The sequence below is a fragment of the Rhinopithecus roxellana genome, chromosome 10 (genome assembly GCF_007565055.1).
Source record: "Rhinopithecus roxellana isolate Shanxi Qingling chromosome 10, ASM756505v1, whole genome shotgun sequence".
In the NCBI taxonomy this organism is placed as follows: Eukaryota; Metazoa; Chordata; class Mammalia; order Primates; family Cercopithecidae; genus Rhinopithecus; species Rhinopithecus roxellana.
Window position 1 is genome coordinate 47885620 of NC_044558.1, and position 24312 is coordinate 47909931.

The 24312-nt window shown below is 40.2% G+C and overlaps 1 protein-coding gene and 1 non-coding gene across 9 annotated transcripts in view; both read left to right on the plus strand.

The window, feature by feature from the left end:
• The window catches only part of PPM1H (protein phosphatase, Mg2+/Mn2+ dependent 1H), a 348124-nt gene that overhangs the window by 64906 nt on the left and 258906 nt on the right, over positions 1-24312 (plus strand). The gene's annotated exons all lie outside the window — the stretch shown is intronic.
• On the plus strand, positions 17351-17515 carry LOC115900230. Its single transcript, XR_004059895.1, has one exon. It is a non-coding gene; the product is annotated as a U1 spliceosomal RNA (small nuclear RNA).

The window sequence follows — 24312 nt, forward strand, 5'->3', positions numbered from 1 at the left end:
AAAACTGCTTTCAATCCTTGGTAGCACACGGCAGGTTTAGGCCAAGCCAGGGCAGGAGGGCAGTCATCATGCATTTGGCAGCCTTTTGGTAACTTACACTGCTCTCAACCTTGTCGAAGTCCCACAGTCCTATTACACCTTGTTAGGTGCGGTGAGACACTGAGACCGTAGTGACAAAATGAAAACCATAACCACCCCTCTGGAAGCCCCCGGAAGGTAATGTGGGCATTTATACCAGCTGGTGCGATGCCCATTAAAGGTAATGCGTTTTGCTCCTAACACTGTTTTCTGGGTATCATAAGCACATTCCGAAAGAACATTTGCTTTCTTTGCTGGATAGGTGTACTCATCAGTCAAGACCATTCTGGCTAACACAGTGAAACCCCGCTTCTACTAATAATACAAAAAAAAATTAGCCAGGCGCAGTGGCAGACACCTGTAGTCCCAGCTATTTGGGAGACTGAGGCAGGAGAATGGCGTGAACCCAGGAGGCGGAGCTTGCAGTGAGCTGAAATCCTGCCACTGTACTCCAGTCTGGGTGGCAGAGCAAGACTCCGTCTCAAAAAAAAAAAAAAAAAAAAAAAGTGCTCAAAGACGTTTCCAGGAGAGGAAGCTACTTTAAAGTAATTGTATCAGCTATGATGAGATCCTAGCCTGTTTTGTTTCCCTGCTGTTATATTTAGCACTAATATGGGTCTATGGGAGGAGGCAGGAAGGTGAATTCAGAAGGAAAGTAGGTAAGAGGGCAAAACAATCAAAGGGGAAAGTTTAAAGATACGAAGTTTGAAGGACTATTGTTCTGGTGTCAAATAGAATTTTCACCACTTCTAATATGCAGTAAATGACTGATAAAGTAAATGACTGATTATCTGAAGTGAGGACTGTGGAGATAAAGGCATCGAAGCTATGACTTAGCATTAGATTAGCACAGACAGATGAAAGTGTCAGCCCAATTTAATGCTCCAAATCCAGATCCTGTATTAATAATAAACTCTTCATAATCAGGAGGCAGTTTACAAATTACCGTGCACTGTCTTAAGTTCTATAAGCATTCAAGGATCAAGTCAGCTTTTTGGTACATTTTTCTGGGTTGTGAATGAGCTACAGGAAAGGCTGGAACTGGAGGTATTTCTTGAATAAACATTTGTGGAATGCCTGCTGTATGTGAAACCTTGAGGCAGGAAGGGGAAAGCATGGGGTGTAGGGTGGAAGAGAGCAGGGTAGAGAAATACTGTTTAAGACTGGCCTTGAAGGAACTCATCCCTAGGGATGAGCATCATGGACTTAGTTCTAAGTGACACAATGGAGAAGGGGAAGAGTGCTGTACTAGTTATCTATTGCTGTACAGGTTATCCCAGTCTCAGTGGACTAAAAAAAGTATTTATGATGTCACTCTGTTTCTGTGGGTCAGGAATCTGGGAGTGGCTTATCTGGGTATTTCTGGCTCAGCCTCTCATGAGGTTGCCATTCTGATATTAGCAGGAGTCATAGGCATCTGAAGGCTTGACTGGTGATGGAGGATCCTATCTGAAGTGGCTCACTCCTGTGGCTGGCCAGTTAGTGCTAGTTTTCGGTAGGAAACCTCAGTCCTTTGCCGTGCGCCCTCATGACTAGTAGCTGACTTCCCCATGGGGAATGATCTAAAAGAAAGAGCAAAGAGGAAGCCTTAATGTCTTTTATTACCTGTTTACACACTGTTACTGCCACCATATTTTATAAACTAGATGCAAGTCATTAAGTCTTGCCCACACTTAGGAGGGAGGGAATCAGGCTTCACTTTTGAAGGGATGGGTGCCAAGGAATTTGTGAACAAGCTTTAAAACCACCAGAGGGGCTAAGTGTAGATGTCAGGAAGTACCAAAGTCAGTGCTCCAAACCTTAGTGCTAGAGGAATTGGGCAGGCTGTTTACATCCCAGTGGGATAGCAAGACATCAGAAGGACGGGGTCGGGGAGCCCTGCTGAGATCAAAGGACACAGGAAGAAGAAAGTTAAAAAACAGCTTGACACAAGTCTCTTGGCTTTCCCCATTAGCAGTTCCATACTCCAATGACACCCCCCCGCCCCCCACATCTGACATAACTAGACTGCTTGGAAGAGGATGCTTGGAGTTCACCGCAGACGTTGGCTTGTATAAATGCCTGCTGAGGAAAAGCTCTTGTGCTGAGTTGGAAGTTTAGGGAATTTGTAAACTAAGCTGGGACCCAATAGTCATTGTGGCTACTTGTGCATTAAGTGGTTCCTACTGGTCAAGAATAATTTGGGGGTTCAATTGGGTCTTATAGGGAGTCCAAAAAATATACTTTTTAATATTCTCTCTACCTAGAAAGAGAAACCTATTAGAAGACCAGCCTGGGCAACATGGCAAAATCCCGTTTCTACTAGAAATATAAAAAATCAGCAGGACATGGTGGCGCATGCCTGTAGTCCCAGCTACTCAGGAAGCTGAGACATGAGAATAGCTTGAGCCCAGGAGACAGAGATTAAGTGAGGCCTTTAATAATCTAGAAGAGATTTTAAAAAAATGATAAAGGGCTAGAAAAAATGATCCAGAGAGAATGCAGTTGGAATTCAAGTGAGGGTGAAGTTCATGGTGGGAAGGTTTGAGAGTAGGGAGGTCAAACTAGGAGCTAAACCCTGAAGGGCATGTGGAGACTAGAGAGACAGAGGAGGGGAGGGCATTACAGACAGCGACGGTGATGGGGTGGAAGGAAGGAACCACATGAATAAATGTGTCTTTGGATGGCAGTTTGTGGGATGGTTGGAAGCCAGCTGCTTGGACAGAGCAGTTATTCTGGGGAGCTGAGGAGATCTGCTGACGTCTTTTTGAAAAGCTTGGACCAGATCCTTGTCAGGCTACTTAATAAAATGGAAGGGCACCTTCTCAGGAGGGGCTTCTTTGGAATCCCTCCCTAGTGACAGACGTAGTCTTCACTCTTAATTGGAGAGAATGAACAAAAGGAAAAATAATCATCCACAGGATTTGGCCAGCCAGCCAAGTGCTCTTTCCCTCTGCCCAGAGAGCATTCATTTGGCCCTAATGAGGAGTGGGCATTTTTCTCATTGTGAGTACTCAAATTTTATCATCTTAAAGCTTCACCTTTAAAAAATAATAATTCTGAAATAGTCTATTGAGGCCTTTTAGACTTCAAAATTATTTTCAAACGTTATACAAGGGAAACAGTTTACTCAAATTTGTGCCATTTCTTGTAGGCTTAGCTTACTTGAGTTGCACATTGAAAGCATGTTTCTCAAAACATTTTACCCATATTGTACCTGTATGTATGAATCTGTTCCACTATTATTACGTGATAATTCTAGTTTTAAGAAAGACTACTTTGATTTAAGAAGTTCTCAGTGGGAAGATAAAGCAGTTAAGGGTTAAAGAGAGGTTTGGATTTCCAAATCTAATTTTCCTGCATGAATTTCAATATTAAAAAAGTTTTCATATATCTATGTGTATTTTGTTCCTGCAACATAAAAGTAAATTGGTTGTTCTAAACTGACAGCAATGGTAAATATCCTGCAATCCTGCAAAGCTAAAATTCTACCTAGCAGACAAAACTAGCAAGTGCTCGTTGCACAGTTCACTAATTCTGGCGGCATGAGAATGTCAGCTAAGTGGCCAGTCACTCTAGGTTCATGTTATCTTACTTCTTTAAATATAATGCCTGTTTCTGATTTTTTTAAACCAATATTAGTTCTTACCTTACCAGTTATGTGCCATGCTTCAACAGTAATGCCATACCCAACTTTATTACTGCAAACTTGCTTTGTAGAAGAAACACCTACCTTCTTACATTACCTGTAGACCAGGCTTTTATATCCTTGGCAGTAATGACATTTTGGGTGGGCTAATTTTTGTTGTCGAGGGTTGTCTTGCACATTACAGGATGTTTGCCAGCATCTCTGGGCTCTGCCCATTAGATGCCAGTAGCACCCTCACCTGGCTGCTGCAACCAAACTGTCTTCAGACATTGCCAAATGTCCCCTGCAGTAGAACAATTGCTCTAAAGTTAAAGTGTTGGTGCTTGCAGATGAATGTGCAAAATGAGATAATAACAATGATGTGGATGAATGGAGCTAGAAAAGATCCTTATGTCTCATGGTTAGATTTATTGCTTTGCCAGTTTTTATCAAGAGCCTCAATGGAAAAAGCATTGGGAATGAAATTAGGATACCTGAATTCTGCCGACAAATTGGGCAGCAGTCTTAGTCATATTTAGTGACTGTGTTTCCTATGTCTGTCAAATGAGAGAATATCCCTGAACCCTTTTCCAGCTTTAAAATTAAACCGACTTTTTTCCTGAAATCTCAGTTCTCCCTTTTCATCCACCTTGATGCTATAGCTTAAGACAATAGCAACCCTATAGTGCCTATAGTAAGAGTCAGATTAACTCTTACTTAACAAGCAAATTTAAAATTTTCCAAACTTAGGTTTACAGAGAATGACAGCATTGCTTCTACATGTTTGCTTTCTTTTGGGGAACATTAATGGTATATTACCTTAAGTGTGAAAGTGAGTCTGTTGAAAATTCACTTGTGGGAAATGGAATACAAGTGATCAACAATTTAGCCATAGTATTAGACACCCTTTTGCATTTTGAATGAGTATCTCTGAATAGGAATATTTGGACTATAAAGTCTACATTTGTCAATAATGGGGTGTGGTTAAAGTTATAATAATTTTTACTTAAACAGCTCTGGGCCAGGCACAGTGGCTCACGCATGTAATCCCAACACTGGGAGGTGAGAGCAGGAGGATTGCTTGAGCTCAGGAGTTTGAGACCAGCCTTGGCAACATGGCGAGACCCCCATCTCTACAAAAATAAATAAATAAATAAATAAATCAGAAAAATTAGCCAGGTGTAGTGGCATGCATCTGCAGTCCCAGCTCCACTGGAGGCTGAGGTGGAAGGATCACTTGAGCCCAGGAGGCAGAGGTTGCAGTGAACTGAGATCATGCCACTGCATTCCAGCCTGGGTGACAGAGTGAGCCTCTGTCTAAAAGCAAAAACAAAAACAGCTCTGTAAGGGGAATCAATGTTGTATAATGTAATTTCTGTGAATTTAAAACTTGAGTGGTTCTTAGGATTGTTTGATATTATTCTACCTTGGAGAGCAAAAATCATCATTTAAAAACGTATTGAATTTCACTAAAGCATTTTAAAAAGATTGAAATGATGTCTGTTAAATTAAATGATAAAGGATAAATTGGTGTTTTACTATATCTCTGCCTTTCATATATAAAAGAATGATTGGAATCTCTGACTAATGGATTTTCTCAGAATACTTTTTAAAGTTGATTATGCCATGAGTCATATATTTCTAAATACGATATTAAAGTGCTGACTCTCTACTACTTCTAGGTTTGTTTCATCAGAGAAGATAGATGTCTGTACATATCTGTAAAAGCTGTATACCAAATTCACAAAGATTCTTTTACATTTGTTTTTATTCCAAGTTTCCTTCAATTTCACCCCTCTAGAAATGACATTCAAAGAGGCATGGGTGATGTCATCAAAACAAAGTCTTTGAAAGAGGCCTAAGGATCATATATCATTCATGCATCCGAAAGCCTTGAAGACTCGATAGATGCTCAAAAGTATTCAAGTCAGTTTGCCTCTCTCAGACATTCAAGTTTATTTAGGTCACAGCCTTATATGTAGTGAAAAGCCCTTATATCTGTTTTTTCATGCAAAAACCTCTCTCAACGGCCTTGTTTTCCAGCTAATCACTCTCACTGTCATCTTCTGACCATAAGAACTCTTGCCTGTCCTGGGGCCAGCAGCCATCTTATATCCTAACCCCTGACTTCTCCATCTTCCTACTTTCCAATGGATTCTGTTTAAGATTTCATCCTTTTGATGTCAGCAGCCCACTCTCTGGGTCTCTCATGATCTTTGCTCTCTGCACAACTTTCCAGGTAGAAAACTCCAGAGCAGAGTTTCTCTGCAATTTGGTATATTAGATCTCAGAAAGCTTTAGGGTAACACAGGAAATGTTGGTGACCCATGGGTCAGATTTGCACATAAGCATTATTTTGTTTGGCCCACATTGTATTTTCAAAAATCTAGAAATTTTTCATAATATAGATTCTTGGCTTTCATTGAAATGCTGGGAGACTTGGTAACACTGAGCCATATTCCCAGGCAGCTGGAGCTGTGTACAAGCTGCCCCTTTAGAAGGGACACATGCTCTCTAGCTTGCTGCAAGCACCACGGTGCCCTAGATACAGCATTCTGGGCCAGGAAGTGTTTGGGTCTGTGCCCTGCTTAAGGGAATGAGACTCACTGATTCCTTCCAGGAAGTCTTAGCGGTGAGGGTTCATTTCCTCACCTGCCTCTTTCTCTATAACCATATGGTTTCTCTTCTGGAGTTAAACGATCTATTACTGGGAGTAAAATGGAAAATAAGACATGTATTTGAATATACAAAGTGTGCAATGTGTCTGACAAAGAGAAAGCAACCTGCAAAAAGTCATAGAAAGTCAATACAGCCAGAAATACTTGAACAAATAGAAAAGGGGATGGCTATGAATGTCAACTGAAGCTAATCAACTGTTGTCAACTCCATGTCTGAAGATTCTGTAGTTTAAATGAAACTGTTAGTATTATCTACTTACAGTTTCCAGGACTTGAAACTTGTGATTTGTTGGAATGTTTAATTTTAGTGCTTTCTAATGCTAGCCGGCGTTCGCTGAGAGACTGCTGCTGTGCCAGGCATTTTGCAGAATCTCCGTCTAAGCCTCAAAAATGCCTGGAAGGAAGGTGGTTATAGTAGCTCCGATTCAGAGGAGAGAAATGAGGCCCGTAGCTTATTTTGCTAGTAAGGAAGCAAGTGAGATTTTAACCTAGTCTAGTTCAATTTTTAAGTTGATGCTAGTCTCAATAAATCTCACTGTCTGTCTTAGTTTCCAATATCATCTTACTCGTATAATATTTTGTTGCAATTAGACAGGTCTGAGACTCAGTTTTCTTATCTAGAAGAAGGGAGGTGTAATGCCTGCTCTTCCTGCCACACAGGATTGTTAGAGTGTTAAGGAAGATGATATATGTGGAAGAGATGGGTAAATGATAAAACACACAAGAAGAGAGGGTGCAGTTTCATTTTCCCACACCCAGTCAGTCAGTGTTAAGCCGCATTCATCCAACAGCCCCATCATTTCTGTGGCCAGGAAACTTAATAGCAACAATTCAAACTGCTGTAAATTGAAACAGGGGATATTGGAATATGATTCTTTAGAAGGCAGAGGTTATAGTGATGTTGTAGATTTAATCTTTATGCTTGGAAGGAGGAGCACCAAGGCATGCTGAGCCTTTTAACACTGAGTTGTAGGAGATGCGTCAGGGATTCAGTACGTCATAATCAGGGTCATTACCATATGACCTTGGAGAACTTGGAGAATTTTCTACAGTTCATTTTCTTCATCTACAAGATGAAACAGTTTATATAAATCATTTTCAAAGTCTGAGTTCTGCTTTTCACATAATTATCAGTTTAGGTGACATAGAGCTTTTTGCCTGTTCTGTTTCTTGACTTTTTTTTTATGGATATATATTAAGATCTTTAGGCTTGAAAGGTATACTTTCAGAGGTTTCGATTGTTGATTCTTTTCAACATCCTCTCTAACGTGGTTTGCTTGTGTCCCCACCCAAATCTCATCTTGAATTGTAGTTCCTATAATCCCCATGTGTCATGAGAGGGACCTGGTAGGGTAATTGAATCGTGGGGGTGGTTACCCCCATGCTGTTTTCATGATAGTGAGTTCTCATGAGATCTAAGGGTTTTACAAGGGACTTTCCCCTCTTTGCTTTGCATTCCTTCCCGCTGCCATATGAAGATGGATGTGTTTGCTTCTCCTTCTTCCTCAATTGTAAGCTTCCTGAGGCCTTCCCAGCCATGCAGAACTGTGAGTCAATTAAACCTGTTTTTTAAATAAATTACCCAGTCTCAGGTATTTCTTCATAGCAACATGAGAATCTCCCCAGAAGACAAGGACACATGCATACTTTTTCTTTCAGCCTCTTAGGTTTATGATGTTCTCTGTTAGCACGTGCTATATTCCTTTTTAATTCTGTGCTTCTAACTCTTGAATGTCACTTAAGAAGTGAAGGAGAAGCCTACTGAGGAAATGCTAGGCAGAAGGTGGCCCCTACAGCAACAATGGATGTGCCCCCTCCTTGGGTTATTTCCATGCAGGGGCTTTGTCCCTTGGGGTGTGAAGGGCCTGGTGGCAAGCACTGGTGTCAGATGATAGCTTTGTTTCTTTTCATTCAGGTGATCTACTTCCTAACCTCAGATTTTGTGATTGTTCCATAAGACAATAAGCAGTATAAATTTGGAAGAGGAATTAGGCCATTATTTGACTGACTGATGTGAATGAATCACTATTCAGAGCTTAGATTACTAGCTGCAGATGTGAAAGGATCATTTTCTGTCATTTGCTGAGACAGTTAACTTCCTCCAAAATGTGGCCAGTGCTATTATTAAAGATAATGCACCATGCTGTTTAAAATGCAAGTCACTGCAGGGTTCATTTTGAAAATAGACATTTAAGCATCTTGCTTTACCTGTGGAGCCAGAAAAGGCACAAAAATGAACAAATTACTGATTCCAGAGCTAGATGTGAAAATGTAACATCCACCTATTTTGAGATCTGACCTTGCTTTTTACACACTATTTCCCCCTTGTTTCTTGGATGAATGTTAATGAGGAGCTAGAATTGAAGATCGCGTGCTTCCTAGTGGCTTGTTTCCTAATACAGCCACTTCCTTAAGCTACCCCTCCCCTGTCTTTTCCAGGGATAGCATTTGCTGCTGTTACTGAAGCTGGATCAATGTATATGGTTATGGAATTCATAAATATCCATTATGGTAATTGTCAGCCTGTTGCTACTAACTTAGCTTCTGATTTTTACAGATTTTTTAGCTCATTTGTGTTTGTACATAGTATGAGGCAAATAATGAGAAATTAATGTGTGACAATTAGAATGAAGAAATGATATCTTTAAAATGGTGTTTAGATTATATTCTCTTGAAATTCTATGAATTAAAAAATTTTGTCCCCCGTGACTGTTCATCTTCTTTATCTGGCAGAGAGTGAGAGGTATTTAAAGCTCCTGTATTTTACCAAAGCAGTGAAATTATAAAGGTGTTACAGCTGAGGAATAAGACTGACCTTGAATAATAGTCATGTTTACCCATATCTCCTTATTTGCTTAAAGCCTTAAGAAGATTTTGATGACAAGCATTTCACTTTTCCCTTCAACTGAGCGTTAGACACAGTGTAAAATTTGACTAAAAAAGTTTAAGGACAGTTTTGAAATCTTGGGGAGACCTGCTGGGACACTAGGAATGGCAGTTTACACACACATTTCTGCCCTGTGGAGGCGTGGACAGTCGGGGAGAGAGATTGCATACTTACAAGTGGTTTCTGAAAAGCAAACTTTTAGGAAACTTGTAGAGTTATTTATGAAAACAACAACAACAACGAAAAAAAGCATTTCCTCTTTGCAATTACACTTACCAGGGCTAAAATGTGAGCCTAAATTAGCCTATTAAACTGGCTAGAAACCCTAGGAAAAGGCTTAGCCAATCTCAATCGGTGCCTGTAATCAATAATAGCATAATACGATTATTTGTACCCCAATCTCTGGGCCACATCCTGCAAGCAGCACAAAGATGAATTCTACTGAGTTCTGATTCTGGATTCTTGTCAATTTAATAGGGTAGAAAGATACCTGATTATGTAATTATAATACAAGGCTCTCTGTGGCAGCTACTGAAAGAGATGTGAAATCAAATGGAAGTGAAAGCAATGGAGAGATTATCTGGGGAGAGGTAGCGGGGTGGTGGGTTGGTGGTGGTGGTGGTAATGGTCCATTTGGGGATCCATTGCAAATGTGTACTAGGACTTACTTTTGAAAGATGGGTCAAAGGACATAAAATGTCCAAAGCCTCATGACAAATAGATAAGGGTATATGCATTAAATAACTATTATATAAAAATATATGCAAGGGGCCCTCATGAAACCCTCACAAACTAATTGTGCCTTTACATAAGTACAATAAAATATCATGTGCACAATATAAATAAATGTTTAATATAAAGTTCAGAGGTATGAGGGGCTAGTATAAACAGCAAGCAAGGATGGTGTAATTTGGAGAGGAGAAGGTTGAGTAGGACCTTCGGTGACAGCAATGCGATAACATGAATTTGAGCTTCAGCGTGAAGGGCTTAAATAAAATTTAAAAACTTGACATGCAGTGGACTTGAATCCAGACCCAAAACAGCTGAATCTTTTCCTGAGGCATCATCATGAAGACTAAAAGAGAGCTTTCAATTTGGACTTATAAAGACCATGTGAGGCTGTTTTATAAGAAGATGTTATGTATTTGGAGTGATTTATAATCTTATCTATTATGTGAATAAGTAAAATAAAATTTTTTAAAAACTAGGATTAGTTGGGTGACAGCCACAAAAATGAGTTATCTGTGTTCTCATTGATCACAACCACCATTCTTCTTCCCTTTGCTTCTCACCAAACCAGGAGGACAAAGGGGGGTATATGTGTTTCACTTAAGATGCCTTGGAACCACTGAAAGGAGTTCATGTTACATATTTAACTGGCCAAAACAGCAGCAACCCTTCCTTCCTTCCTTTGTTTGTTTGTTAAAATATTTGAGGGCTGTCTTTGTGCCAGCCCTTTGCTGGGTGCTAGGGATGCTGTGGTAAATAAGGTACATCCTGCCTTTCTCCACCACACCCACACGCTGAAATCTGGTCTTCACTGAAGGTGAAGACAGTAGGGAATTATATGATTCCTGAAGATCCTTCCACACCTTTGAGTCTGATTCATAAACTGCTATAATGATCACATGTACACATTAGACCTATGTATTACCCAATTTAAGAAAAGACAATTCTTAGGTAAATTAATATCCTAGCATAGCTAGGAGGTGAAATAGATTATTGTGATGAAATGCCAAGTGCGTGGTACCCTGTTAAGCTGTAGGGATCTTTCCTGCTCTTGTGATCACCCACAAGGTCACAAGATCCCATCCATTGTTATAAATACTGCTTCACTCTCTAAAGTAAAATTTTCCCTGCAGTACTAGATACAGTGTCAGATCCTGTTTGGAATCAGTTCATTTTTAAAATGTTGACAAAGATTCCCTCATTTAATTTTTAATTTTTAAAATTGACACATAGTTATACGTATTTATGGGATACATAATAATGTTACAATACATATAATATAGTGATCAGATCAGGGCAATTACCATATCATCTCAAACATTTATCATTTCATTGTATTGGGAACATTCAGTATCCTTCATCTAGCTTGAAAATTAGCCTGGGATATTTCTGCATCCAACCAAGATGAAGTAACAGTAATACATTGGATATACCATCTCGTCTGACACAATAAAAAAAGAGACAACAAACTAAATACATGAAATAATGGTTTGTGGGACACTGGGCATCAGGCAACAAAAGACAGTAATCTCTGAAAGATGGGAAGAAAATGGGGTGAGCCCTGTGATTGTCCCCACTTTGAGAGATTGCCCCCTCTTTAACTTATGCTCATTTGAGATGTTCCCCACCCAGGCAGAACCAAGCAAACCCTCTGAGTTGAAGAAGAGTTGAGAGTCTGAGGAGACCAAGAAGGCTAGATTTCACAGAACAGTGTCCTGGAGAAGACATAGTTGTACAGAGGGAGAGTTCTGGAGATCTGCAGAGAGAGTCTACCTCAAGTATTCACCAAGGTTCTGATCAGCACATTCATAGGAAACCAGCTGGAGAAGAAGCCATCCAAATGCATTAGGGGAAACAGTACCCGGTGCTTGCACAGAACCAAGAATAGTGCCTCTTCCATGAACCAAATGGGAAAACCTCATTCACAGTGCATTAGGAGGGGTCTTGCCTTAAATAGTAGGGGATAATTAGCTGTAGACTTAACACAGTCTCATCCCATATAACACATCTTAAAAGGAAAATCTGAAAGGATCAAACTCTTTCAAAGTAACTATGTCCCTTTGTTTGAGAACACAGCTCAATAGTATTTGTGGGTATACAAAAATATCCAGTACCAAATAAGCTCAAAATCAGTGTCAGGAATCCAATTAAAAATTGCCAGACATGCAAAGAAGCACGAAAATCAGACTCAGTTGTTGACTTTTCACTTGACGGTTCATTCACAGGCCCAGAGACCTGGAATAACATAGGTGCTTTAGATGGAAAAGTCTTGAACTTTCTACTGATAACTGGAAGACTGGATTCATACAGCTGGAAATCTTGGGGATCCAAGGAATCGGCCCCAAATGTAACACATTAGCCCAGTGATGTTGGGTCCTAAGAAGTCATCTTTTCTCACTGCTAATTGAAACCTTAGCACTTTTGGCACCACAATGTACAAAATCTGTTCTGACTCTTGGACTTTATGCCATGACTGCCTGTTTCTGCTCATTGCCTCAGAGATAATCCTTTCTGGGTTCTGGGTGCGTCTGAAGTATAGTTTGCCCCTTTCTGCTTTCCTCAACTTTAGATTCAGTAGTTTGTTGGTCATGCTGTCTAATACCTATGTCAGTTTCCAACTTAAAATGTCTCTAGTCTATGTTGCTTGGAGCAGTGTTTTACACAAAGAGCAAGTGAGCTTTAAGGAGGGTTACCAACATTGTGGTTTGCCGGGAACCGAGAGGGTGGGAGAACTTTCAGCACTAAAATCAGAATAGTGCCCGGTAAACTGGGATTGCTAGTCACCCTAGCTTTTGGCGTATTATTCTACTATTGACTGGGATCAGTATATTCTTTATCACATGGGGAAATTTTTCAAGAGCATTCTAACACAGTGGTTTTTGCTGACCCTCCTTCTACGTTTGACTCTGGAAAGTGACTGATTTAGAGGAAACTATGTAAGTTAACAGATGTCTAATCCCTGAAGCTTATGCTGAGCCTATACCGTGGGTGAAGGTCAGGGTCATAGGAAATATCTCTTGACCATTAGAAGAAAATTTTGGTCTGTCCTCCCTCTTTTTTCCCAAAACAAACATACTTCTAAATTTTTTATTTTTATGCTTTTTTTAATATTGCTTTTGTGTTATTCTGCCTTCCAGAAGAGAGTGACATTTACCTATTTCTGAGGGCTATAAAATGATTTAGGAGGCACATTCTCTCAATGTCTGTCAGAGAAAAGTAAAGCTTTGATGTGATACTCATGATTTCATGGCTATTACTTAGGAATATGAATCTACCTAAAAAATAAGTGTGCTATAACATTTTTGAGGCTTTACAGTATACCAGGCTTTCACAGGTTATTATAAAACTCATTTGATCTTCATAACCCTGAGAGGTTAAATACTAAATTATCCTCATTTTTAGGTGGAAAAACTGAGCTATGGGTAACTTGCCAAGGTCACTCCTGCCCACCCCCACCCCTGTGACTACCCCAAATAATTAGAAATAGTGTGCACATAAGGTAAAAGGGTAAAGATTGTGGAGAGTGATCAAAGTATCAGATGCGTTACTTTTCAGCATTAAATGTTAAGATTTTCTAGACTGTAGATCGTTCCTGAGTTGCAGCAGACCAGAGTAACGTTTAAGAAAAACTCTAGCTATGTGCAGGTGGGGCGGCCATCCATTGCGGTGAGAGTTGCCTGAGTTATCTAGTTTTTCCAGAAGTTCTACACTGTTTATACTTGTCAGAGTACAACAGTAAATGTGCTGCTCAGCTTTAAAGAAAAAGGTGATCTCTTTTCAACAATACAAAAATCAATCTTATTTCCATATGTGAGCAACAAACAGAAAATGATGGTTTTTGTTGTTTTTTTCTTTTTTTTTTTTTTGGTCTGCTGCCCAGCTTTTTATCAAAAGATTGTTTTGGAGCAGATGGCATCTATGGAAGTTATTTTGAATGATGTGCAGCTTGGCCATCTCTGTAGTACTCTGTGAATTGTGTCTTTATTCTTCATCCCTACCTACGTCTCTTCCCAACAGGGCTTTAAGTGAACTTGACTTTGGAACTACCCCCTTATCTTCTATAGCAAGACAGACAATAGAAAGGAAAAGGCTCCCTTCCCCTTGTGTATATTGTGGGGGTGATGATGAGGATGTTGTTCCCTTTATCAGTGAGTTTTTCCCTTAGGAAACCCATGGGAAGAAGCATTTCCTCTGAACCAGCTCTAGTTTCCCTACAGAACTAGCAATGTTGGCCTTTGGATGATGGAAATTTGCGACAGTGGCCACAGTTCTGCTATGGCAGCCAGAAAACCGAGAACTACATTTGAGGCTTAATTTTTAATAAGTATCTGAACTGTGGTTAGTATATGTGCATTGAAACTCCTCCCATTCTTGATATTTTCTTTTATTCCTTTTTTCCATAATTTTGAATTTTACATATGTTTTAACATTTTATTGTATGCCTTTGTAAAAACTTTCATTTCCTCATAGGATTAAAGCAAGATGTAGATTCTTCTCTCAACCTTTTATTAAACATTTCCAACATGTAGAAGGGTTGAAAGAATAATTTAATGTGTACCTATCTTTCACCTAGATTCATGTTATTAACATTTCGCTAGTTTGCTTTATCTCCCTAAATACATTTTTTTCCTTTGAATCCTTCTACATTATCTAACCCTTAAACATTTCACTCTGAATCACCTAAGAACAAGCACATTTCTCCTACAGAAGCACAAACCATTATTGCCCCCAAGAAACTTCTCATTGATTCATGACATATGGTCCATATTTGCATTCCCCCCCACCCAATCCCAGAAATGTCTTTTTATGGCCTTTTTATTATAAGGTTGACCTTTTGAAGAAACCAAACTAGTTTTCTACAGACTATCATAATGTTTTAGTTTTTTCTAGTTGTTTCCTTGTGATGTTTAGCCCAGTTCTTTATCTCCTTTGTTTCCCATACACTGGGATTTATGCCTTAAGGCTTAGTTAGATTGGGAAGAATACTTTCTAGCTGATGCTGTGCATTTAAAGGTGCGTCACATCAGGAGGTGTATCCCGCTCATGGAGTGCCGGGTCGTCCCACTCACAGGACGCATGTTTGATCACTTGCTTTCACCATGTCTTTCCCTTTTAAAGGTATGCTTGTCTCCATGAAATTAGCAAGCAATCTGTGAGGTGGCACCATGTAGCCACTCTTTTGACAATCATCTTTCATCTAAGAGATTTAGCATCTTTGCCCAAACCAAACCAATTATGTCATTGCGGATTGCAGAATGATTATTCTCCAATTATCAATTCCTCTATGTACATTATGGCATTTTTCTGTAAAAAATAACATTTCTTTGTTTTTTTTTTTTTTTTATACTTTAAGTTCTAGGGTACATGTGCACAACGTGCAGGTTTGTTACGTATGTATATATGTGCCATGTTGGTGCTGCACCCATTAACTCGTCATTTACATTAGGTATATCTCCTAATGCTATCCCTCCCCTCTCCTCCCTCCCCACAATAGGCCCCAGTGTGTGATGTTCCCCTTCCTGTGTCCAAGTGATCTCATTGTTCAGTTCCCACCTATGAGTGAGAACATGCAGTGTTTGGTTTTCTGTTCTTGTGATAGTTTGCTGAGAATGATGGTTTCCAGCTGCATCCATGTCCCTACAAAGGATACGAACTCATCCTTTTTTATGGCTGCATAGTATTCCATAGTGTATATGTGCCACATTTTCTTAATCCAATCTGTCACTGATGGACATTTGGGTTGATTCCAAGTCTTTGCTATTGTGAATAGTGCTGCAATAAACATACGTGTGCATGTGTCTTTATAGCAGCATGATTTATAATCCTTTGGGTATATCCCCAGTAATGGGATGGCTGGGTCAAATGGTATTTCTAGTTCTAGATCCTTGAGGAATCGCCACACTGTTTTCCACAATGGTTGAACTAGTTTACAGTCCCACCAACAGTGTAAAAGTGTTCCTATTTCTCCACTTCCTCTCCAGCACCTGTTGTTTCCTGATTTTTTAATGATTGCCATTCTAACCGGTGTGAGATGGTATCTCATTGTGGTTTTGATTTGCATTTCTCTGATGGCATCTTTGTTATTTCTTAGTCTGGGCTCCTGTAACAAAGGATCACAGACTGAGTGGTTTATAAACAACAAATTTACTTTTCAGTTCTGGAGGCTGGAAGTCTGAGATCAGAGTGCCAGCATGGTCAGGTTCAGTGAGGGCCCTTTTCCTGGTTATAGACTGCCACCTTGTTGTAGCCTCACATGTAGGAAAGAAAGCCAGAGAGCTCCCAGGGGTTTCTCTTGCAAAGGCACCAATTCCATTCACGAGGGCTCTGCCTTCATGACCCAGTCACCTCCCCAAAGCCCCATCTCTTAACAGCATCCTATTAGGGGTTAGGATTTCAATGTATGAATTTTGGCAGAGACACACACGTTGAGTCCACAGTACTTTATTAACTGGGAAAAAACTAGTTTTTTTCTCAACAAGATAGGTCAATGTTTAATTTCTCACCTTTAATTATCAATTTTCAGAATAAGAAACTCGTATAATAGTCACCTCCAGTTGTAGCAATTTAGTTTTTTTTGTTTGTTTTTTGAGATGGAGTTTCACTCTTGTTGTCCAGGCTGGAGTGCAATGGCACGATCTCAGCTCACTGCAGCCTTCGCCTCCCGGGTTCAAGCAATTCTCCTGCCTCAGCCTTCCAAGTGACTGGGATTACAAGTGCCTGCCACCACACCTGGCTCATTTTTGTATTTTTAGTAGAGACAGGGTTTCCCCATGTTGGCCAGGCTTGTCTTGAACTCCTGACCTCAGGCGATCCACCCATCTTGGCCTCCCAAAGTGTTGGGATTGCAGGCATGAGCCACTGTGCCTAGCCCTAGAAATTTAGTTTTATTTCTCCTTTTAACTACCACTGTAGATTTAGGGGTTTTTTTCTCTGTGTTAACATTTGTTTGCTTTTGATATTAATTAACTCACAATTAACCAGTTATAACCCCTTCAAACATACTCCTGGGTCCTTCTGAAATGCCAAATTATCTTTGAGTGCTTTTATGCTTTCTGGCCCTGCAAGCTGCCTCTGCCTCACCTTATACTTTTACTGTCTCATATCTGGAACCAGCCATTTTGCCAAGAAACGCTGGTGTCTTTCAGTGGGGAGTAGTATTTGGAAACCAAAGTCTGGGTGTTTAGAATGCTCACAGTGCTAGGCTGTCCTTGTTTCCAGGCCCTTTGAGTAGACAGCATTAAAAAATACATGTATTTCAACAGTTGACTTCATATTGATATCTCCAATTCAAATTTAACATTACTAGATTTTTCTTCAATTTAATTTATATTTATTGCCAGCTCTTAATAGATAACATTTATTCTATATCCCATTCTTACCTGGCAGGGAAGATAACATGATCACGAAGGTGGTTTTCCCAGGGTGAGGTTCATCCATTGCACTCTGGATGTGCTGACCCGTGATTTCCCCGAAAGTGGGAAACTCGACTGCGTAATTTGTGGTAGTGGGGGACTGTGTTATTCATGCTTTCCCCTAAAATAAATAAATAAATATATATATTTTACATATGTATTTTACTGGAATATATATTTTGTATAATATATATTATATTTTTAAATATCTTCATATATCCATATATAAATAGTTTCAAAAAAGTCAATACCAATATTTCTACTAACAGTAAAACTGCCGAGGACATTTTGGGATTTTTTTTTTTTTTTTTTACATTTTTCCTCTTTGGATTTTTGTGCTGTAGTTGTTTAAAAGGCACTTGCATTTTTTGATTACTAATTTGTGTTGTTAGATTACCAATTTGCTATGCAGTTAAGTTTTTAATTATTGGGTGTGCTTTTAAAAATTTTTACTTTCAGGAGTCAAAATTATTTTTAAAAAATATTTTGAAAGTTCAAAACTAAATTATCAGTAAATCTTTAACTACAAAAACATATAAAGTTTTGAAATGTCCATGGAATTTGGAGCTAACTTAAAAAGTTGTTGCCCAGGCACAGTGGCTCACACCTGTAGTCCCAGCACTTTGGGAGGCTGAGGTGGGTGGATTGCTTGAGCCCAGGAGTTTGAGACCAGCCTGAACAACACGGTGAAACCCTGTATCTACAAAAAGTATAGAAAAAAAATTAGCCAGGCATGGTGGTGCACATCAGTAGTCCCAGCTACTTGGAGGCTGATGGAAGAGGATTACTTGAGCCTGGGAGGTTTAGGCTGCAATGAGCCATGATCACACCACTGCACTCCAGCCTGGGTGGCAGACTGAGATCCTATCTCAAAAAATAAAAATAAAGTAAAAAATCGTTATTTAATTACCCTGTAAATTGCTATTTATAATTTCTAGAAACTTGTGACAGCATTTTAGAGCAGTTGTTTAACAGTGTCCCCTTTGGATTGGAGCTAAAATTTGTGTAGAGGCATGGATGCTGTTTCAAGTTTTTAACTTATTCATAGAAAGGAAGCAGACAAGTGAAATACTTCCCTGGAAACGAATACACTCCGTCTCAGACTTAGTGCATTTTATCACCTTAAAACTTTTCTTTCTCTGGGAGGGGAGAGTATTTTAGTACTTTGAATTTTATAGTCCTTACCAGTGGCCACTGATAACCTCTTTGCCTATCTAGTGGGCACTTGAACTTTTCTTAGCACTGGCACCTTTCCCTCTTGAAACCTCACACTTGGCTTGTATGATACCTACCAGTGAACCCTTGGTTTTCCTTCTAGATCTGAGAGCTGCTCAGCTTCCTTTCTCTGCTGCATAGGGTAGTGGGTGAGTAGGCTTTGAAATCAGGTGGGATATTAGTCTGATTTTACCACCCAATAGCTATCTGACCCCAGGTTAGTCAGCTTTCTGGATTCAATTTTTATAGAATGGGACAGATAATACCTTCCCTATCTATATTGTTGTTGGGATGCTCAACTGAGACAATATACAATTAAATCACAAGTATTTACAAGTGTTATTTCAGTCCTTTTTCTTTCTAGTAAAAGTGTGTTGTAATTGATAATTTAGATAGTGTATCATTATCTTTGATATAAAAAGAGTTATCCCAGATGGTTATTCACCTTCCAGGTTAGATGTGCTGAGCAATCCGGATGCCCTGTACCCCTTTGTATGGCAGCCACTTCCACCTTGGGAAACAAGCTTCCTGTGTGTCCCCTGCCCTCTCCCACCCTCTGTTACCATTTCTTTTCTATTCCCAACCATTTCCTAACAGGAATTCCATGTGAGGTAATCTCTCATTCACCACTATTCCCACTCCCTTCCCCTGCAGCTAGTGACCTGCCAGTATTTTTCTTCCCAACCTTTTAGGATTCCCCATTATCCTAGTCCCCAGTCACCCTTTCCCCACTCCCAGTGACTGCCCCCCAACCCCACCAGGTTTATGTTCCTATTACCATAATTCAATGCCTCACTAAGATCCCCTTTCCATCTCTAGGAGTCTCTTGAGCTTCTGTCTCTGGTAGTTCCAGCCACCACCAGTGGATTATAAACTAAGGGTATATCACGTACAATTCTCTAGCTCAGTGGAATGAGGCTGAGGATGCAGGGGAATTCCAGTGTTTGCTGAAGTCAAAGCGACCATGATTCATCTAGGCCAGTGCAACTCAGTCCTCATCAGTAAACCCAAAGTATCACCGCCACTTGGGAGCTTTTCTCAGATCCTACCTTAGATCTACTGAGTTTGAATCTCTGAGAGTGGGGCCCAAAAACTGATGTTTTAAGAAGTCCTTCAGATGACTCATAGGCACATGAAAATCTGAGAACCATTCTATACAACAGAGCTTGGAATTCTAAAGATAGCTTGCCATGGAAAGTGTCCTAGATTGCATTTGTAGACATTTAGTATTGTGTTTTATTAGGTTGTAGTTTCATAAAATTTTCTGGTAAGCCTGAATCTAACCATGATTTGGTGTTGGTTTTGGTTAATTCACATATCACATTTATCAGTCATCTTATTCTTGAATCTTTTCACCTTAGTTATTTTAGGAATAAATTAATGAGTTAGGAACTATTTTGAAAATGTAGGATGTAAGAATTTTATGTATTTACTGATTAATTTATGCTTCATGTCAATACAGAAAGGATATGTTGCAACCAGCATACAAAAATATACACAATTTGAAATGTAATGAAATGAAAATTAACCTCATGTTCCTTTTTATGAAGAAAAATTCTTCCTCCTGATTTCCTGTTATGCTTCTGGTTCCGCTATTAAAATTTATTCTCAGCCATTGAGAACCCATTTCTTACCATAGGCAGGATTCTGGAACAATGAGATCTATTTTAATCTCTAGATTAAAATGCAATAAGGAAGGTAAACAGTTACCTCATTTTGAGTCTGTGGAATTTCCAACAATTTCTGAGTCCTTCCGTATCCCAGGCCATGGGAGTGATGATTTGTTTTTTTTTCAGTTGCTAGATTTCTGAACAGCTCACTGTCTACTCTTGGTAAGCTTCAGTAATAGTTATCTATGTAAGTTTAACAGTTTTTTTTTTTTTTTTTTGAATCCTTAAAATAAACCTTGATTTACTCAATTGATAATAAATCAAAGATATTCAGAGGATTAAATATGCCTGACCAGTGGCTGTCAGATGTTTACCTCACTGGCTTGCTCTGGTCATAACTAGCAAAAATTTGCTACTTCTCGTTGTCTTTTACCTCTTAGCACAGGATGTTAGGTAAAGATCCTTGAGCTTGTGATATAAATTTTAACCCCGGATTACAATTTCTCCCCTGAAGTCAACAAACCTTTCATCTAGTAGGTATTTGACTGCCTGCAGTATATCAGGCACTATGCTAATCTCTGAGGATACAAAATTGAATAAGATTCTACCCCTACCTTCAAGGCACTTACAGTTTAATAGTAATAGTATAGTGAGGGTGTATTGCGAGTTGGGTGTTGTTAGACTCTAGCTTGCAATTGACAGCCATTCAAGGAGAATTTGCTAGAGGATATTGGGGTTACCCAGATATTCCAAAGACAAATGGGTCTTGGGAACACCTAGAACTAGGGACTCTGTTGAGATTCTATTTCCAATATGTACTCTTCTCACAAATATGTACTCTTCTCCTCTTTGTCTCTCCCTCTCTTCCCCCTCTTGCCTTCTGCTGCCTTTTTCTTTCTTTCATTTTCCATAGAAGGGCCCTAATTGGCTCAACTCAGAGATCAGGTGGCCATCCCTAAACCAGTCAACTCTGGCCATGGAAAAACCATATGAATGGGACGGAGGAGGGTGGGAAGGGAAGATGATGTCTAGGAGAAAGGGAGTCTGGGCAGATAAAAGCATGTCTCTGCCAGGTGTACACACTTTACATTTATGCATTCTCTTAGTCCACACAGTAGCCCATTAACCTCCCCAAGACACATAACCAGCCGGCGGCAGAGCTAGTATACCAATCCAAGTTTCTGGTGATTTCCATACTAACAGCACTGTGCTACTTACTGGTTACACTGCAGTCTTTAAGAACAATAGGCCCAGTGCGGTGGCTCACGCCTGTAATTCCAGCACTTCAGGAGGCCAAGGTGGGCGGATCACGAGGTCAGGAGATCAAGACTATCCTGGCTAACACGGTGAAACCCCATCTCTACTAAAAATACAAAAAATCAGCCAGGCGTGATGGCGGGTGCCTGTAGTCCCAGCTACCCGGGAGGCTGAGGCAGGAGAATGGCGTGAACCTGGGAGGTGGAGCTTGCAGTGAGCCGAGATCACGCCACTGCACTCCAGCCTGGTGACAGAGTGAGACTCTGTCTCAAAAAAAAAAAAAAAAAAGGACAATAAAGTGCATGCAAAACAGCCTTAACAAACTGAATGCTGAAGGACAAGGGATGTTTGTCAGACAAGAGGAGGTTAGGTCATTGCAGAGGGTGGAAAAGGCATGTGAGAAGGAATCATGGTATGTAGCAACTGGGTGCTTTTTGTAAACCACAAGCTGTTTGTTATGGCTAAGGATGAGGGGATGTGAGGAGACCAGATGGGGGAAGCTGAGGATATGCAGAGGGCCCGTCAGGAAGACATTGATGTGGTAAACTAAAAGTTAAAAAAAATTTGTTTTGAGGCGGAATCTTGCTCTGTCGCCCAGGCTGGAGTGCAGTGGAGTAGTCTTGGCTCACTGCAACCTCCGCCTCCTGGGTTCAAGAGATTCTCCTGTCTCAGCCTCCTTAGTAGCTGAGACTACAGGTGCCTGCCACCATGCCCAGTTAATTTTTGTTTAGTAGAGACAGGGTTTTGCCATGTTGGTCAGACTGGTCTCAAACTCCTGACCTCAGATGATCTGCCTGCCTCGGCCTCCCAAAGTGCTGGGATTACAGGCATGAGCCACCGTGCCTGGCCCAAAAGTTTAAATTTTATCCTGAAATCTTCAGAGCCCATTTGGAGATATTTGAGTGTGGGAGAGACACGGCCACGTTCACGGTTGAGAAAGGTCAGTCCGGCCATGCTGTGCAGGATTTACTAAGAAGAGATGACAGGTTAGGAGGTTTAAATATTGGTGCCTGCTGGATGTGACGAGGGCCTGAACAAGGCAGGGAATTGGGGATGTAAGTCATAGTTATGACTTAGACCTACAAGCTGAGAAGCTAGATGTAGGGAGAGTAGTAAGCTGGGAGGACAAGGATGCTACTTGGAATTTTTGGTCCACTAAGACATAGAACACCACAAGGAGCATCGTATTTGAGACAGAAAGGAGATGGCAGAAGGAAGGAGAAATGAGTATAGGGTTGGGCAGCTTGCATGTGTGCAACATGCAAATGCAGATATTCTAAAGGTATTTGGAAACCCAGGCCAGGCACCCCAGAGATCTGTACTGTAGATATGATTTCGGTAGTGCTTAGTGTTTGGATCTTAAATGAAGCCTTGGGAATAGAGAGGATCTCCCAGGGAAAGTTGCCTGGGGAGGAAGAACAGCAAGCCTCATTTGCAGCCCCAAGGAACAGCAGCACTTGAGGTTCCCTTGTACACCCCGTATTAAAGGTCTAGTTGGGGATAGGAAGCCAAGTCAATGAAATTTCCATTTTTACGGAGACTTGCCATACCTCAAATGTGGTTTACCAGGTGTCAGAGAATTACCTCAGCAGGAAGTACCACTCCACTTTTCTAAAGCTATGTTCCATGTAAATTAATTTTAGCTCTGAAAGAACTATAGATTTTATATTAACTACAGATGGAGGCAAGAAGAGGATGGAGGTATAGACTCAACAGTTGGAAAAGAAGCCTTAGGAACTTCTCATTCCTTGCAGAGACCCTCAGAGTATCCCCGGGAGGTCATAAGCCAGCTTTTGGACATTTCTAGTGAAGGGAATTCCTACTTTTTGAGGTAACTCATTGCATGGCTGGGTAGCTTCAAACTGATAGTGTGAGAATTGCCTGTCTGCTACTTCCAAGTCCTGCTTAGACCTTTGGAATTTCCCCTCCTTTGCAATAGTCGTTTGATGTTGAAAAAGAGCCATCCTGGCCCTCCAGGGCCTTCTTGGTTGGCTATAACTGTTAATAGGGTGAGAACTTGTAAGGCAGAAGCCAGAAGTGGAATTTGGAGGAAGAGGTACCCTAGGCTCTGACATCTATCAGCCACTTCTTTGCTGGAGAATGTTTAGAGGTCACTTTAACATATCCTACTCCCAAGCTCATTTCCTAGTAGAGATGCTTATGATTAATTTTTTTCTATTGAATGCAAAAATCAAATGAGGAGAAACTCCAAATATTGTAAGCTTGAAGAAATACGTAGGCAGGCTTAAAACACCTTCATTATTCTAGTCTCTCTCCCATGGGGTGTTATGGCAAAATGAGTTCATTTGTTTATTCATTCAAGTAACATTTATTGAATGCCTACTCCCTGCTGTGTGATTTGAGATAGGAAGAACACAACTGAAATAAACACACATTTTGGAACACATCTACCCTTGACTAATTGAAATATATTAGTAGTCCACCTTGTCCTTTTTATTTAAGGATGATATTAAGCATCTAATTTAAAATAGCTTACATTCAGCGCATTTGTCTCCTTCAAATGTGAAATTAAATAATCCAAACTTAAAGCTGTTGGACCTTTAAGTTATCCTGAGCCTTGAGAGGAATGTGGCTATGTAGCCTGAGTCATGTAGCATGCAGTTGCAATTTCTGCTTTTTCCTGTAAATGATGAGCAACGAAGAAGCAGCATCAGAGATAAGACACACCCCTTGCCCCTCAGAACATTATTCCTTCGCAGGAATGCTAAAGCAATCTTCCTTGGAATGTAGCAATCCATACTAAGCAAATCACTGTAATGTTACATACGGACTTTGTACAGAAAGTGCTGAACCCCGCTAAAACTGTTTCTGCCTATAT